This window comes from Odocoileus virginianus, chromosome 30 (assembly GCF_023699985.2).
Source record: "Odocoileus virginianus isolate 20LAN1187 ecotype Illinois chromosome 30, Ovbor_1.2, whole genome shotgun sequence".
NCBI lineage: Eukaryota > Metazoa > Chordata > Mammalia > Artiodactyla > Cervidae > Odocoileus > Odocoileus virginianus.
In genome coordinates this window covers 29,367,971-29,382,669 of record NC_069703.1, presented here as the reverse complement: position 1 = coordinate 29,382,669, position 14,699 = coordinate 29,367,971, and positions in this window count along the sequence as shown.

The following is a 14,699-nucleotide window of genomic DNA, read 5'->3' as shown; positions in this document are numbered from 1 at the left end:
CCCAGAGTCGGCAGGAGCCTGGCGGGCTGCAGTCCACGGGGCCACAGAGTCGGCAGGAGCCTGGCGGGCTGCAGTCCACGGGGCCACCCAGAGTCGGCAGGAGCCTGGCGGGCTGCAGTCCACGGGGCCACACACAGTCAGCAGGAGCCTGGCGGGCTGCAGTCCACGGGGCCACTGGGGCTGCAGTCCCAGAGCCTGGCGGCCCACCCCAGAGTCGGCAGGAGCCTGGCGGGCTGCAGTCCACGGGGCCACACACAGTCAGCAGGAGCCTGGCGTGCTGCAGTCCACGGGGCCACCCAGAGTCGGCAGGAGCCTGGCGGGCTGCAGTCCACGGGGCCACAGAGTCGGCAGGAGCCTGGCGGGCTGCAGTCCACGGGGCCACCCAGAGTCGGCAGGAGCCTGGCGGGCTGCAGTCCACGGGGCCACACACAGTCAGCAGGAGCCTGGCGGGCTGCAGTCCACGGGGCCACCCAGAGTCGGCAGGAGCCTGGCGGGCTGCAGTCCACGGGGCCACACACAGTCGGCAGGAGCCTGGCGGGCTGCAGTCCACGGGGCCACCCAGAGTCGGCAGGAGCCTGGCGGGCTGCAGTCCACGGGGCCACACACAGTCAGCAGGAGCCTGGCGGGCTGCAGTCCACGGGGCCACACACAGTCGGCAGGAGCCTGGCGGGCTGCAGTCCACGGGGTCACACAGAGTCGGCAGGAGCCTGGCGGGATGCAGTCCACGGGGTCACCCAGAGTCGGCAGGAGCCTGGCGGGCTGCAGTCCACGGGGTCACACAGAGTCAGCACACCACGCACGCTCCAGCAGCAGGCCTCCAGGCTCTCCCCTTGCCTCCTGTCACCTGTTTGCAGATCAGCCTCATCTTGTGCAGCCTCGCCCAGGGGGACTCCTCACCCAGCTTCCTGTCTCCACACAGCACTGGTGAAGCGCGTGGGCTCCCGAGCCACAGTCCTGGGTTCAGCTCCCGCTCTGCCGCTTGCTAGCTGTGTGCCCCAGGGCCTCGTTTCTGGTCTGCAGGATGAAGTAGTGACAGCACCTAGCCATGGGGATTTAACCCTAGCCCTAACAACGTTGGGAAGGTCAAATGAGGCGGGGCCTGCATGGAGCAAGCCTCAACAGCACTAGATTACCGCTGCTTTCTCATTACCATTCCTTCCTTCCTGTGATCCAAGGCGGCTCTGCACGCACCACAGGCAGACCCAGTGTGTTGGGAGTAACGGGGAAGGCAAAGAGAAGCGGCTGGGGGTGCCTGCTGCAGAGTCTGGCTGAGACACGAAGAGAAGCAGACAGTCAACCGGGGACAGAGAAGCTGGGGTCAGGAGGGTGGGGCTGAGCAGGGGAGGAGGGTCCTGGGGGCTGGGGTTCAGGACAGCAAAGAGCGTGGAGCCCAGGGAGGCTGCCTCGTTCAGGACACACCACAGAGAGCATCCGAGGAGCAAGGAGACTGACTGCCCTGGGATGCTCAGACATGCCCGTAGGCAGGTACCACAATGTGTAAGATGAGAGGGACCACAGAGGGGAGACCTCGGTCCATTCCAGCTGCAGCCAGTTAGCAGCTGTTTTATCAAACACTCTAAGCCTCAGTGGCTCCATCTGTAAAATGGGGCTACCAACCCTAGAACTCGCTTCTTAGGGTCATTGCAAGGATTGAGATGTTACACAAAGTCCGCACTCACATAAAGGAAGTAGAGTGAAGAGTCTCTGATTGTAAGATTCAGTGAACCCCAGACACCAGGTTTTATGATTCTAAATGGCTCATGAATTTAAGACTAAATTTTACTAGAATGTTGGCTCTGTGGGGACAGACATTTCTGATCTACACTGTTCAGTAGTTTTATTTCCAGTACCTGGCTCCCAGGACTTGGCAAATAGGTGAGCAATGTGTGTGCGTGGGTGTGTGTGTGTTGGATAAATCAGTGAATGAATGCGTAAATGAATGAATGCGTTGGCAGGACTGACCATTCTCTGTCCACTTGCCCAAACCCGAAACAAAGATGCCATCCCTGAGTTTTCCTCCCCAACCCATCCATCCATCTACCTCCTAAGGACGAGCACTTCCCTCAGCCACCTCACCTCCCGCCTCAGAGCGGAATCTCACTCACTCAGAACACTGCTGTGGCCTCCCTTGCCTGCCCTCCTTTCCCATCTTAGAAATCTCATTTCCAAACAGAAAAGAAGTTCATTAACCAAATTGGGGGCATTCTGCTGCAGGGCTGAGCCATTATGGGCACAAAAGATAGTCTCACCTCATCACTTACCAATTAGCTCCGAGGGACTCAGGCACTGCGGAACACAGCATATCCCCTTCCTGAGACGTCCCGGAGTCCCACCAGGAGTGGCGGCCGCCACGCGGCTGGTCCCTCCCAGCCCCGGACGGTGGCGGAGCGGGAGCCCCACCGCAGTCAGGTCAGGCCCTGACACTGTGCCCCTGACACCCCAGGACTCTCTGAACATGAGGCCAGCTGCCCGCACATCACTAAGCAGCCAGCACAGGGCCCCGGGAAATGCCTTAATTAGGTGGTCACAGTGGTTCGCATACATTAATTTGATAAAGACAGTGAAGTTCAGCAGAGCAGAGCCGACCATGCTCCTGAGAGCCGCTGCCCTGAGCTCTAGGACCAGGATGGAGGCGCAGGTCAAAGGGCTTGTGGCCGATGCCTCCAGGGCATGCTGTCCCCTTCTCGGTGGTCCCCGCTCCACCGCCCTGCATTTCATCCTCAGGCTGAAGGAACTGGCGCAACATCCTTGTCCTCAAGGGCTTGGGAAACAAGCCTCTGTGCCACAGGAGTCAAGTCGCCTGACGTCAGAGAGCCTCAGTCTTCTCCGCTGTAAAATAGACATGGCAATCCCACTTGCTAGCGCCGGTTAAATGAGATGCACATAAAGCATTTGACAAGTGCCTAGAGGACAGGCACGTCCCTGATAGCTGCCTGCAATGCAGGAGACCCTGGTTCAACACCTGGGTCAGAAGATCCCCTGGAGATCCAACATCACAGTTCGGAAGCCACAATTCTTTGGTGTTCTGCCTTGTTTATTGTCCAGCTCTGGAGAAGGGATAGGCTACCCACTCCAGTATTCTTGGGCTTCTCTTGTGGCTCAGCTGGTAAAGAATCTGCTTGCAATGTGGGAGGCCTGGGTTCAACCCCTGGGTTGGGAAGATCCTCTGAAGCAGGAAAGGCTACCGCTCTAGTATTCTGGCCTGGAGGATTCCAGGGACTGTGTAGTCCATGGGGTCACAAAGAGTCGGACACGACTGAGCAAATTACTTCCCTGGTGGCTCAGACTGTAAAGCGTCTGCCTGCAGTGTGGGAGACCCGGGTTTGATCCCTGGGCCGGGAAGATCTCCTGGAGGAGGAAATGGCAACCCACTCCAGTGTTCTTGCCTGGAAAACCCCATGAACAGAGGAGCCTGGCAGGCTACAGTCCACGGGGTCACAAAGAGCCAGACATGACTGAGCGACTCCACTTTCCTTTCCTTTAGAGTATACAGTGGGCCGTTAGTACAGAGTGGCAGTTACTGTTATTACTGAAATAAAACAGTGAAGCCCCATCACTGACCCTGTGTGTCCATTTGGAAAATGGTCCTGTGGGGTAAACAGTGGACTCCTGATTTTCAAGAGACTTCTCTCATTCCGGGCTTTCTGTTCCCTTTGGGATTCGAAGTGTTGAGGAATCTGGTCAACATCACACAGCTGGTCAGTGGTAGATGCAGGATTTGAACCCAGTTTTTTTGACCTCAAATCTAAGCTCTTCCCACCCCCCACCACCCAGTGCTAAAGAGGGGTGGCCGTGTGGACGTGTGACCCTGCAGACAGGTGGGCTATCCACAAACACACTCGCTGACCACGTGTCCTTCTAACCAATTGTCAGCTGCACAGGACACTCTGACAACCTTGTGCTCACACTGGCCACGTGCAGTGAGTGGAAAGCCTACTGACTGGGGCTCAGGAGACCCAGGGTCCAGGCACAGCTCTGCTGGAACTTTCTGTGGCTCCATAGCTCCGTCACACTCCCTCTCTGCGCCCCTTCTCCATCTGTAAAGGGGAAGGAAGGTTTCTGACCCTGAACAATTTGTTTATGTTGTTCAGTTGCCAACTCAAGTCCGACTCTCACGACCCCATGGACTACAGCACGCCAGGCCTCCCTGTCCATCACCATCTCCCAAAGTTTTCCCAAGTTCATGACCATTGAATTGAAGATGCCATCCAACCATCTCATCATCTGTCACCCTCTTCTCCTTCTGCCCTCACTTCTTCCCAGCATCAGGGTCTTTTCTGATGACCTGGCTCTTTCCATCAGGTGGCCAAACCACTGGAGCTTCAGCTTCAGCATCAGTCCTTCCAATAAATATTTAGGGTTGATTTTCTCTAAGATGGACTGGTAGGATCTCCTTGCGGTCCAAGGGACTCTCAAGAGTCTTCTCCAACACCACAGTTCAGAAGCAAAAGTTCCTTGGTGCTCTGCCTTATTTATTGTCCAGCTCTCACATCCGCACATGACCACTGGAAAGACCATAGCTTTGACTAGACAGACTGAACAATGTTCCAGTCCAGTTCCTTCCAGGGGTGCTCCTCCGAACCACCTGCTCTTAGGTCTGGAGATGCCTGAAGCTTCTCCCCATGCATCCTGCGTCCGACGCTGCGTCACCCACGGGGGCTGGGCACACTGGGACCACGTCCACTGCCCCCTCAGAGCAGCAAGGACTAAAGGCAGACTTCAGGAGCGCCCCGATGTCACAGGACGCAGTTTTGTGGGGATGAAGGATCTGGGAAACGGAGGTTCTCTTTGGGATATAAACTCCCCAAGCTAGGGTATGTGATAACTGTTGATCAGCAAAGAAGAATAACAATAACAGCGTGAGGTCTTTTTTTCCCCCTTGTAAATGAGAGAGATGCATTGAGTGTCTAATTAGCAAAATGTTAGATAACTGGCGTGATCTGGCCCTGTTCCTTTCTGACAGCCTCTATTCTGCTGTCCCATTTCAAGCTTGAGCTGCCGGTAATATCAGCTGATAATTGTAATGGTGAAAATGAAAAATTAAATCAGAGTCATCGGAGGCTCCCATTAAATTGATTTAAGGCTGGAAAAATTAATGGGACTGCCTCACCTCCCCCCTGCTCCCCGCCTGGCCTCTGCCTTGCTCTTCCCCGGAGCAGAGCTGCCACATGACGGCACGGGGGGGGGTCTGCCACTCGGCCTGCGAGCCGCCCCCACCCTGCCAAATGGCCAGGGGCCACCTCGCCCACAGGCAGCGGTGAGAGCCCAGCACCAGGGCCCCGGACAGAACGGGTTCACCTTGTCTTCCCGTCCCCGTGAGGATGGAGCCTCTGAGACAGAACAACACGGCCCAAGACATTTAAAGGCAAGAAACGGAGTCAGTGCGATGTGTCCCATCAGTTCAAGTGACAGAAGCCCCTCAAACCAGTTTAAAGGAGAAAGAACGTGTACTTTATGAAACTGTAAGTCCAGGGGGAGACCTGGGCCAGCGATGTCGCCGCACCGCCTTTGCTGTCCTCTCGGACCGTGGCTGTGACTGGTCCACTTCCAGTTGGCATGAGGAGGCGGGGGGGAACAGGCCCACAGACAGCTTCTGGGTTTACCTCATCCCAGCTCAGCACACAGGAGACATAGCTTTTCTCACCCAGCATCAACATATCAACCCCAGCAAGGGCCCTGATTGGTTCATCTAGGGTCACAGGCCATCTCCGAGCCAATCACTCTTGCCATGTGCTTTAATACTATCTTGACTAGGCCTGGGTCCCAACCCTTCCTGGAACTGAAGGAACAAGGTGTTAATAGGGTTGGTACTACAACCCCCCCCCCCCCCGGGTGAGCAGGTGAAAGGGCATCCCCCAAGGATGCTTTTACTACCAGAAGGGGAGGAGGCATGTGCTTGCATACAACGAACTGCCCCAGCGTTCAGCATCTTAGAACAACGTCCTCCGCGGTGACCTGCCATGATTCTGTGGGTTGACTGGGCTCAGTTCCGCGGGTCTTCTGCTCAACACAACAACATCTGGAGCTGTCGTCATCTGGAGGCCTGACCCAGCAACAGGGTCCAAGACAGCCCACCTGTGTGCGTGGCGTCCATCAGCAGGACTCTCTCTCGGGTCCTCTCTGCCTCTGTGGGTCTTCCCAGTCGTCTCTCCAGCAGGGCAGCTGGATTTTCCACATGGGAGCTCAGGGCTCCCAAAAGCATGAAAGAAGAAGCTATCAGGCCCAGAACCAGCATAGTGTCACATCCATCATACTCCACCGCCGAGTACAAAGACAGACTCAGATTTCAGAGAAAGGTAAAGAAGTTTCTCAACGAGAGAAGTGACGGAGAATATTCAGCACCTTAACCCACCTCTGGAGGGGAACCCATGCCCGGAGGGTGACCCGTCTCTGGAGGGTAACCCATCTCTGGAGGGTAACCCGTCCCCAGACAGTAACCATCCCCGGAGGGTAACCCATCCCTGGAGGGTAACCCATCTCTGGAGGGTAACCTGTCTCTGGAGGGTAACCCGTCTCTGGAGGGTAACCCATCCCCGGAGGGTAACCCGTCTCTGGAACGTAACCTGTCTCTGGAGGGTAACCCGTCTCTGGAAGGTAACCTGTCTCTGGAGGGTAACCCATCTCTGGAGGGTAACCCGTCTCTGGAGGGTAACCCGTCTCTGGAAGGTAACCCGTCTCTGGAGGGTAACCCATCCCCGGAGGGTAACCCGTCTCTGGAAGGTAACCCGTCTCTGGAGGGTAACCCGTCTCTGGAAGGTAACCCGGAGGGTAACCCGTCTCTGGAGGGTAACCCGTCTCTGGAGGGTAACCCGTCTCTGGAAGGTAACCCGTCTCTGGAGGGTAACCCATCCCCGGAGGGTAACCCGTCTCTGGAAGGTAACCTGTCTCTGGAGGGTAACCCGTCTCTGGAAGGTAACCCGGAGGGTAACCCGTCTCTGGAGGGTAACCTGTCTCTGGAGGGTAACCCGTCTCTGGAAGGTAACCCATCTCTGGAAGGTAACCCGTCTCTGGAGGGTAACCCGTCTCTGGAAGGTAACCTGTCTCTGGAGGGTAACCCGTCTCTGGAGGGTAACCCATCTCTGGAGGGTAACCCGTCTCTGGAAGGTGACCTGTCTCTGGAGGGTAACCCATCTCTGGAGGGTAACCCGTCTCTGGAGGGTAACCCATCTCTGGAGGGTAACCCGTCTCTGGAGGGTAACCCGTCTCTGGAAGGTAACCCATCCCCGGAGGGTAACCCATCTCTGGAGGGTAACCCGTCTCTGGAGGGTAAACCGTCCCTGGAGGGCTGGGCTAACAGTGGCGGTAGGTATGCCCCCATTCCCAGTCAGCTGTGAATTAACTCCAGAAGCACTCATGGAGGCCCTGCTTGGTGCCAGGTCTGATGCCAGGGGCTGGGCCTGGCATTCCTTCCCTCAAGGGAGCTATCCGACCACTCCCTCCCCATGGGGGATGGAGGCTGTTGTGCCCTTGTTGCCATGCAAACCAAGAGTGCTGAAGGCACAGGTGCTCCTACAGTGCTTTCCCCACAAAGCAGTCCAGTGAAACACGGGGAACGGAGAGGAGAGGGCCTCGCCCCAGGAAAGAGAGGCCTGGGGGCTCCGGGGGGGCTGAGTCGCCAATGGTCAGGTTTCTCATTCTCCCTCGTCAGAAAAGGGAAATTCTGGAACCAAACTGGCCTGTGTTAGAGTCCAGGGTCTCCAAAGACCTGTAGCCTTGAACAGTCCCTTCGGCTCTCTGCACTCAGTCTCCTCACCTCTAACACGGGGTTGATAATAACTTACCTCATTCAGCTGCAACGAGAGCAGGGAGTCCTGTCGAGAAGCTAAGACAGTGCATGGCAGACAGTAGGTGCTCAGTAACGAAGCCCTATCAGAGGGGTTACAACCCGTTCCAAGGTCCGTGCTGCGCCCCAAGGACACCTGCCCTGCGGTTTCACCTCAGTTGAGTCAGCTTCTGTGCCCAGATGCTCAAAGCCCTCCTCCCCACTTCAGTCCTGAGCATCCTTGCAAAGAGCTGGTCCCAGGGCTCTTCTTTGATCTGACTGAGCCCAGGGGAGCCCTGGCCCCTCTGAGCGCCTCCATCCCTGTCTGTGGCATTCGGGTCAACTCAGAGAGGTTGAACTCGACATACTTATTTCATTTCACGCACACTGAGTTTGGGCCTCTTGAACCTCATATCCAGAGAATATGCAAATGGATGCAAATGAGTCCCTGATTTATGCAAAGTAGCATGCAATTGTGTGTCCCTGGATTTGCCAAAGAAAAAGGCCTGGTCACCCAATTTAGCAGAAATAACAGGGGGAAAAGATCATGTCTGTCAGTCAGTTAGGTTCAGGCTCAAAGAACCCTGGAGGCCTTCTGGAATGGAGCTGAGGGATCCCTGATCACCCTGGGCCACAGACCACCCCCCAACCCTTGGAACCAGAAGCCCCCAGCGCTGGGCTTGCCAACAGCATCCAGCTTCACAGTAGTGCCCAATTCCCCTGAAGCTGGCACCCAAGATCTCCCCCCACCAGAAGGGGGTTCCCCCCAGTCTCATCTCCCTGCCCACATACACCTACATGCTCACCACTGATCAGGCCCACTGTTAATATCATTCTACTAAAGAGAGTGACCACCAGGACTTCCCTGGAGGTCCAGTGATTAAAACTCTGGGCTCCCAATGCAGGGGGCACAGGTCAGATCCCTGGTTATCAGGGAACTAAGATCCTGCATGCCTCACGGTGCAGCCAAAAACAAATAAATAAAGAGAGAAAACAGACCCTGTGCCGAGCGCTTTCCACAACGGCTCCTTCACTCCTGGCAGCAGCTGGGGAAAAGGAATCGTTATCGTTATTTCACAACAGGAGAAACTGAGGCCTCCATGCTGGGCTGGTGTCTCATGGGTGTGGAGCATCCTCTTCCCTACAGGTTGGCCTCCACAGACCTTCTCATTTCACACCTGTGTTGTCCGTGAGGCTGGGGGCTCAGCTCCGGGAAGGCAGGGACTGTATCTGCTCTGGAGCCCCGCCCACAGCCTGGTGCCCAGCCCTGAACAAAGCCAACTCCAGGGTATCATTTGCTCAAACACAGATATGTTTTCTGCAAAGTTGTTGTTATTCAGTCACTAAGTCATGTCCAACTCCTTGCAACCCCATGGATTGCAACACACCAGGCTTCCCTGTCCTTCACTATCTCCTGGAGCTTGCTTAAACTCATGTCCATTGAGTCGGTGATGTCATCCAACCATCTCATCCTCTGCCTTCCCCTTCTCTTCCTGCCTTCAATCTTTCCCAGCATCAGGGTCTTTTCCAATGAGTTAGCTTTTTGCATCAGGTGGCTAAAGTATTGGAGCTTCAGCATCAGTCCTTCCAATGAATATTCAGGGTTGATTTCCTTTAGGATTGACTGGTTTGATCTCCTTGCAGCCCAAACTATTTTCTGGACCCCTTAAACGGCTCACAGTGGGATGTCTATCAGTACCGTGTCCACTACACTCTGCTCTTACAGTGCTTTCCCAAATGTTTGGTGCGAGTACCAGGGTGTGTGTGAGCCAAGACAGTAGAACCGACAGAACTCTCTGCGCATGCTGCTGGCTTCTCTGAGCTCTGCGTCTTGAAGAGAGGCGCTAAGGGCTCATGACGTGCCTGGACATTTAACGCTCTCGAGAGAAGCATCTCAGATACAGATGCCTGGCAAGGCTCCCATGTGAGAGGATAACAACCCAGTTAATGAGGGCTCACCAAGGGCCAGGGGCTGCTCAGAGTGCTTTGCATAAATTAAGTCGTTATCCTCAAATCAGCTGACTCGGTCAGTGCTCTTACCAGCCCCATGCTCTAGAAAAGGAAGCTGAAGCGAAAGGCCCACAGACGTCCTGTGGCCACACTGCCACCTGGGCCCCTGCTCTCACCCCTCTGTCCTCTGGGGGCACCAGGAGAGGGCGGACCCAGGGTGGCAGGCGGTGGGTATTAAGGCTTTCCAACTGCGGTGCTGCGGAAGACTCGAGAGCCCCTTGGACTGCAAGGAGACCCAACCAGTTCATCCTAAAGGAAATCAGCCCTGAATATTCACTGTAAGGACTGATGCTGAAGCTGAACTCCAATACTTTGGCCACCTGATGCGAAGACCTGACTCACTGGAAAAGACCCTGATGCTGGGAAAGATTGACGGCAGGAGGAGAAGGGGGCGACAGAGGATGAGATGGTTGGATGGCATCACTGACTTGATAGACATGAGTTTGAGCAAGCTCTGGCAGACAGTGAAGACAGGGAAGCCTGGCGTGCTACAGTCATGGGGTTGCAAAGAGTTGGACATGACTGAGAGACTGAATGACAAAGCAACAATTAAGGTCACAGCCCTGGGAGCTTCTTCTGTGCTGTTTGACACTGGGCAAGTGACATAACCTCTCTGAGCCTCAGTTTTCTCATCTGTAAAGTGGGGATAATAGCAGAACATCCTTGAGAGGGGCAGGGTTGCACAGATTCCTTGCCATCAAGGTTATAATGCACTTAACATGGTGTCTGGACTTGTGATCAGTGCCTCTAGATTCGTACGGGCAGGACTCAAGCTCACAGAGCTGGGAGCTGGCGAGTCACACGCGGAGTGCTGGCCGAGCCCAAACTCGAGTCCGCATCTGCCGACTCAAGGCCCAGTGCCCTCCCCAGCAGACAGCCTTGCCAACCATCAGGGCTGGCTTCCAGAAAGGGGCATCTGCAAGACTCTGCTTCCTGCAGAGAAGAAGACAGCTGCCTGCCTTGGGGAGACAGTCCATCATGGCCAGGCTTCTCCCCAGGAAAGGTTTGTGATTTTTGTTGATATGAAAATATGACAAGAAATAGCTCAGGTAATTATATTAATCTTTCTCAATTTACACATTCTTGCTATTTGCCATTACCCCAGGAAAGTGTAAATGAGGAGTTGAGAGCAGGTCAGCAGCGCTGTAATTAGGTCTGTGTTGTGAAAAAGTTTCTGTTGTGGGTCTTGTCATCAGATCTTGTCACTGTCGAGGGTCCTGCCTCGTCAGAGGCGGGGAGCTCACCAAGGGCAAGGGATCAGCTCCCACTTCAGGCCGGGTGTCTCCACCATCCGACCGGAGCATCCTCCAAGGGCAGGAACGGATGCCCGCTTCAGACTAGGCTCTCCTCCTGGGGAGAAACTGCATCTTCCCCATCACACTGGCAGGTCCCTGGGAGCTGGGCTGGGAGTCCCCCATCAGATCTGGGAACCCCTAGGGCAGGCCCATGTCTCCCCATCGGACTAGCAGCTCCCACAAAGAACTAGGTGAGAAGGGCTGTGAGTCCTCCATCAGACTGGGCGTTCCCCGAGAACAAGGATCCCTTCCCCATCAGGCCGGGGACATGCTGGGTGGGCTCTGTCTCACCCATCAGACTGCTGGGGTAGGTGTTGTCAATGTCCTCATGTTCTGTGGTGGAAGCTGACCTTGTATGGACCCTGCCCACATGAGCATGCGTGCACATTCATGGCAGCCCAAAGGAAGCAGGTTTCAGAGGTTCTGTGACCCCCGGGGGAACGGTAGGGCAGGTCCCTCGCTTATATGTGTGAGCACAGGGCTTTCACGCGGGCTTCCTTGGTGGCTCAGGGTAAAGAGCCCACCTGCCGACGCAGGAGACATGGGTTCGATCCTGGTATTACGAAGACAGCCTGGAGGAGGAAATGGCAACTCACGCCAGTATTCTTGCCTGGAAAATCCCATGGACAGAGGAGACTGGAGGGCTACAGTCCATGGGGTTGCAAAAGCGTCGGACACAACTAAGACTAAACAACAACTGGACTTTCACAGTGTCACATGAACCAAGTTGGTGGCCGGAGGGCTGGTTCCCCTCTGACAGGGCAAAGAGGAGATTGACATGGTTTTCTGGGAGGGAGCTGAGGTCTCCTGGGCTGAATCCAGGCTTTAGGAACAGGCCAGGAGAGCTTGGGCCAGAACACAGCCCCGACCCCTCTCTTATCCCCAGCCCTTCCCCGGACCAGACGTCCCAGGAGGGCAGACTTCAGCCCCGCCATCCTCACCCCTCCCCGGGCTGTGTGCACTGCATACTACCGCACCCTCTGAGCCTCCGTTCTTCATCCCCCTCCCCATCCGGTTAATTCTGAAGATTCACTGAAATCATGCTTGTAGGTGCAGCAGCAGGACTAGAAGACAGAGAAGTAACAGTAATAGCTAACGCCTGACATCTACTAAGCCGTCACAGCCAGCCTGCAAGGAAGGCATCACTAACCCATTTATTCTGCTGAGGACCAGACGCACAGAAGGCTGTTACTTGTCTAAGGCCACACGGTAAATACATGGTAGAGCCAAGATTCAAGTGTGAATCTGCATCACCGCCACGTCCGTATCTGCTGCACGACACCTCACTGCCTTCAGGAAGCCTCCCTCGGTAAAATCTCTTTGGCACCAGCATCCTGCTTGCTGGACTGCATGTTCCATGAGGAAAGGGACAATCTTACACCCCCAGTGATTCTAGCCCAAAGGTGCCCAGTTGTGAGGCAAGGTGACGTGTTCGAGATATAAGCCCAAGGTTTATTTTCATCCCCTATAAACCTTCGTGAGTCCACATCTTCCTGCCTGCCCCATGCCTTCTACTAAAACAATGCCAGATAGCATGTGTGTGTGTGTGTGTGTGTGTGTGTGTGTGTGTGTGTTGCAAGGGAAGAAAGGGAAGGTGTTATGGGCTGAATGTGGGCCCTGATCCCCAATTTGATGGTACTGTATTTGGAGGTGGAACCTTTGGGGTTATTAGGTCATGAGGGTGGGGCCCTCATCAATGGGATTAGTGCCCTTGTAAGAAGAAGAGGAACTAGAACTCCCTCTCTCCATCACTTAATGATATGGCAAGAGGAAACCTTCAAGCCAGGAAGAGAGTTCTCACCAGATACCAAATCCTCCAGCACCTTGATCTGAGACATCCCAGGCTCCAGGACAGAGAAACTGTTTCAGCTACCCAGTGATGGTCTTTTGTTTTAGCAGCCTAAGCTAAGACAGAGGGGATGAAACCTAGCAGAAACTAGATATTTTTGTGTCCATAGCAAGATTATCTTCCTGAAAGCCTGCCTCTGTTGGGGAAGAAACCATTCTAAAGTTACAAAAGCCACAGCCAGCCCTACCGGGCCGTGCACGCTCTCCTGGGGGTAAGGGGGATGCTCAGCCCAGGACCCTCTCTCTGGCTGAGCAGTGAGGCAGGCTGGGACAAATGGCTCTGGGAGCAGCGTTCACCCAGGACACTCCTGGTGAGAGGTGGGGATAAATGCCAGGCATCCTCACCCCGCAGCCGGGGCAACTCTGAAGCTCTGCATGTCTCCCAAGCTCCCCAGCACGGGTCACCTGATCAGCTAACACTCCCAGCTCTGACTTCTATCCCTGTCTCATGTCCCCTCTCAGCATCCCCAATGGGAATCAAAATCCTCATCTCAGGATCTGCTTCTGGGGAAACTTGAGATGAGCCACTTCCTTTTATTAATCGAGATCAAAGCTCCTTGTCTGAGCCCAGAGGCTCCCCCGGGCCCCCGAGCTGCTCTCTCCTGGCCGGAAATCCCATTTCAATCGGCAAGTCGGAAACGGGGCCGACCAAAGGGAACAAGCCTTGAGATGGACACTGCCTGGGCTCCTGGGGTGGGAAACGCACTCCCCATCCATGCCCTGGGCCTCGCACATGCAGGAGAAAACCAGGGAGGTGAAGGGGGACAGAGCCGTGGGCAGAGGGCAGAGGTCTGCACCCTTGACGCACCCAGCAGGGCGGGAGAGAGCTGCTGACTGCATGGGAGGGTTTCAGCCTGCGGGCCTGCAATGGCCCAGGCGGTGAGAGTCCTGGAGTAGCCGGGGAAGGACCACAGGCTGGTGTGCCCAGCGGGGAGCAGTCTGCCAGCAGCCCGGGCTCCCCGACCAGCTGCTGCACGGAATCTCGGCTGGGAGAGGGTCCAGCTCACAGCTGCCTCCTGACGAGGGGCTGTGTCTGCTCATCAGAGGCTCCAGCATCGGAACCTATCCACCCTGACCACCACTCCTTGCCTCAGCCACACCCACTGTGGTCCAGGCCACCAGCACCTAGATTGTGGCAACAGCTTCCCCGGTGGTCTCCTGGCCCCTACACTTCCACCCCCGCCCGCACACATTTTCCTCCATTTAGCAACCAGGAGACTGTTACAAAGCCAGAGACAGGCCATCAGTTCTCTGCTCAAAACCCTCCCATGACTCCTCCTGTCACCAAGAAAAGGCAAGGTCCCCCCACGATCTGACCCAGTGGCGCACGAGCAGCTCCCACGGGCCCCGCCCTCCGCTCCAGCGGCCCCCTTGCGCTTTGCACGTGGTGCTTGCTCCACCCAGAACGTCCTGCTGCCTCGTGTGTGCTCCTCCTGGCTCTTCGCTCAGGGAGGTCTCCCCAGCCGGCTTAAGATTACCATGCCCTCCCCAGGACTTCCCACCCTCAACCCGCCACGTCATTTCTCTCCAGAGCACGGACACCATCTGACACATTTTGCTTAGTTATCTTCTGTTCCGTCTGCAGCCCCCAGGGAATGGGGAGGGGGCAGATGTGCGCACTGCATGGTTCACCAGTCTACCCAGTGTCAGCCCCGGCACACGGAAGTGAAGGTCGCAACCCCATGGACTAGTGGGTAGCCATTCCCCCCTCCAGGGGATCTTCCCAACCCGGGGATGGAACTCAGCTCTCCCGCATCGCAGGTGGATTCTTTACCAGCTGAGCC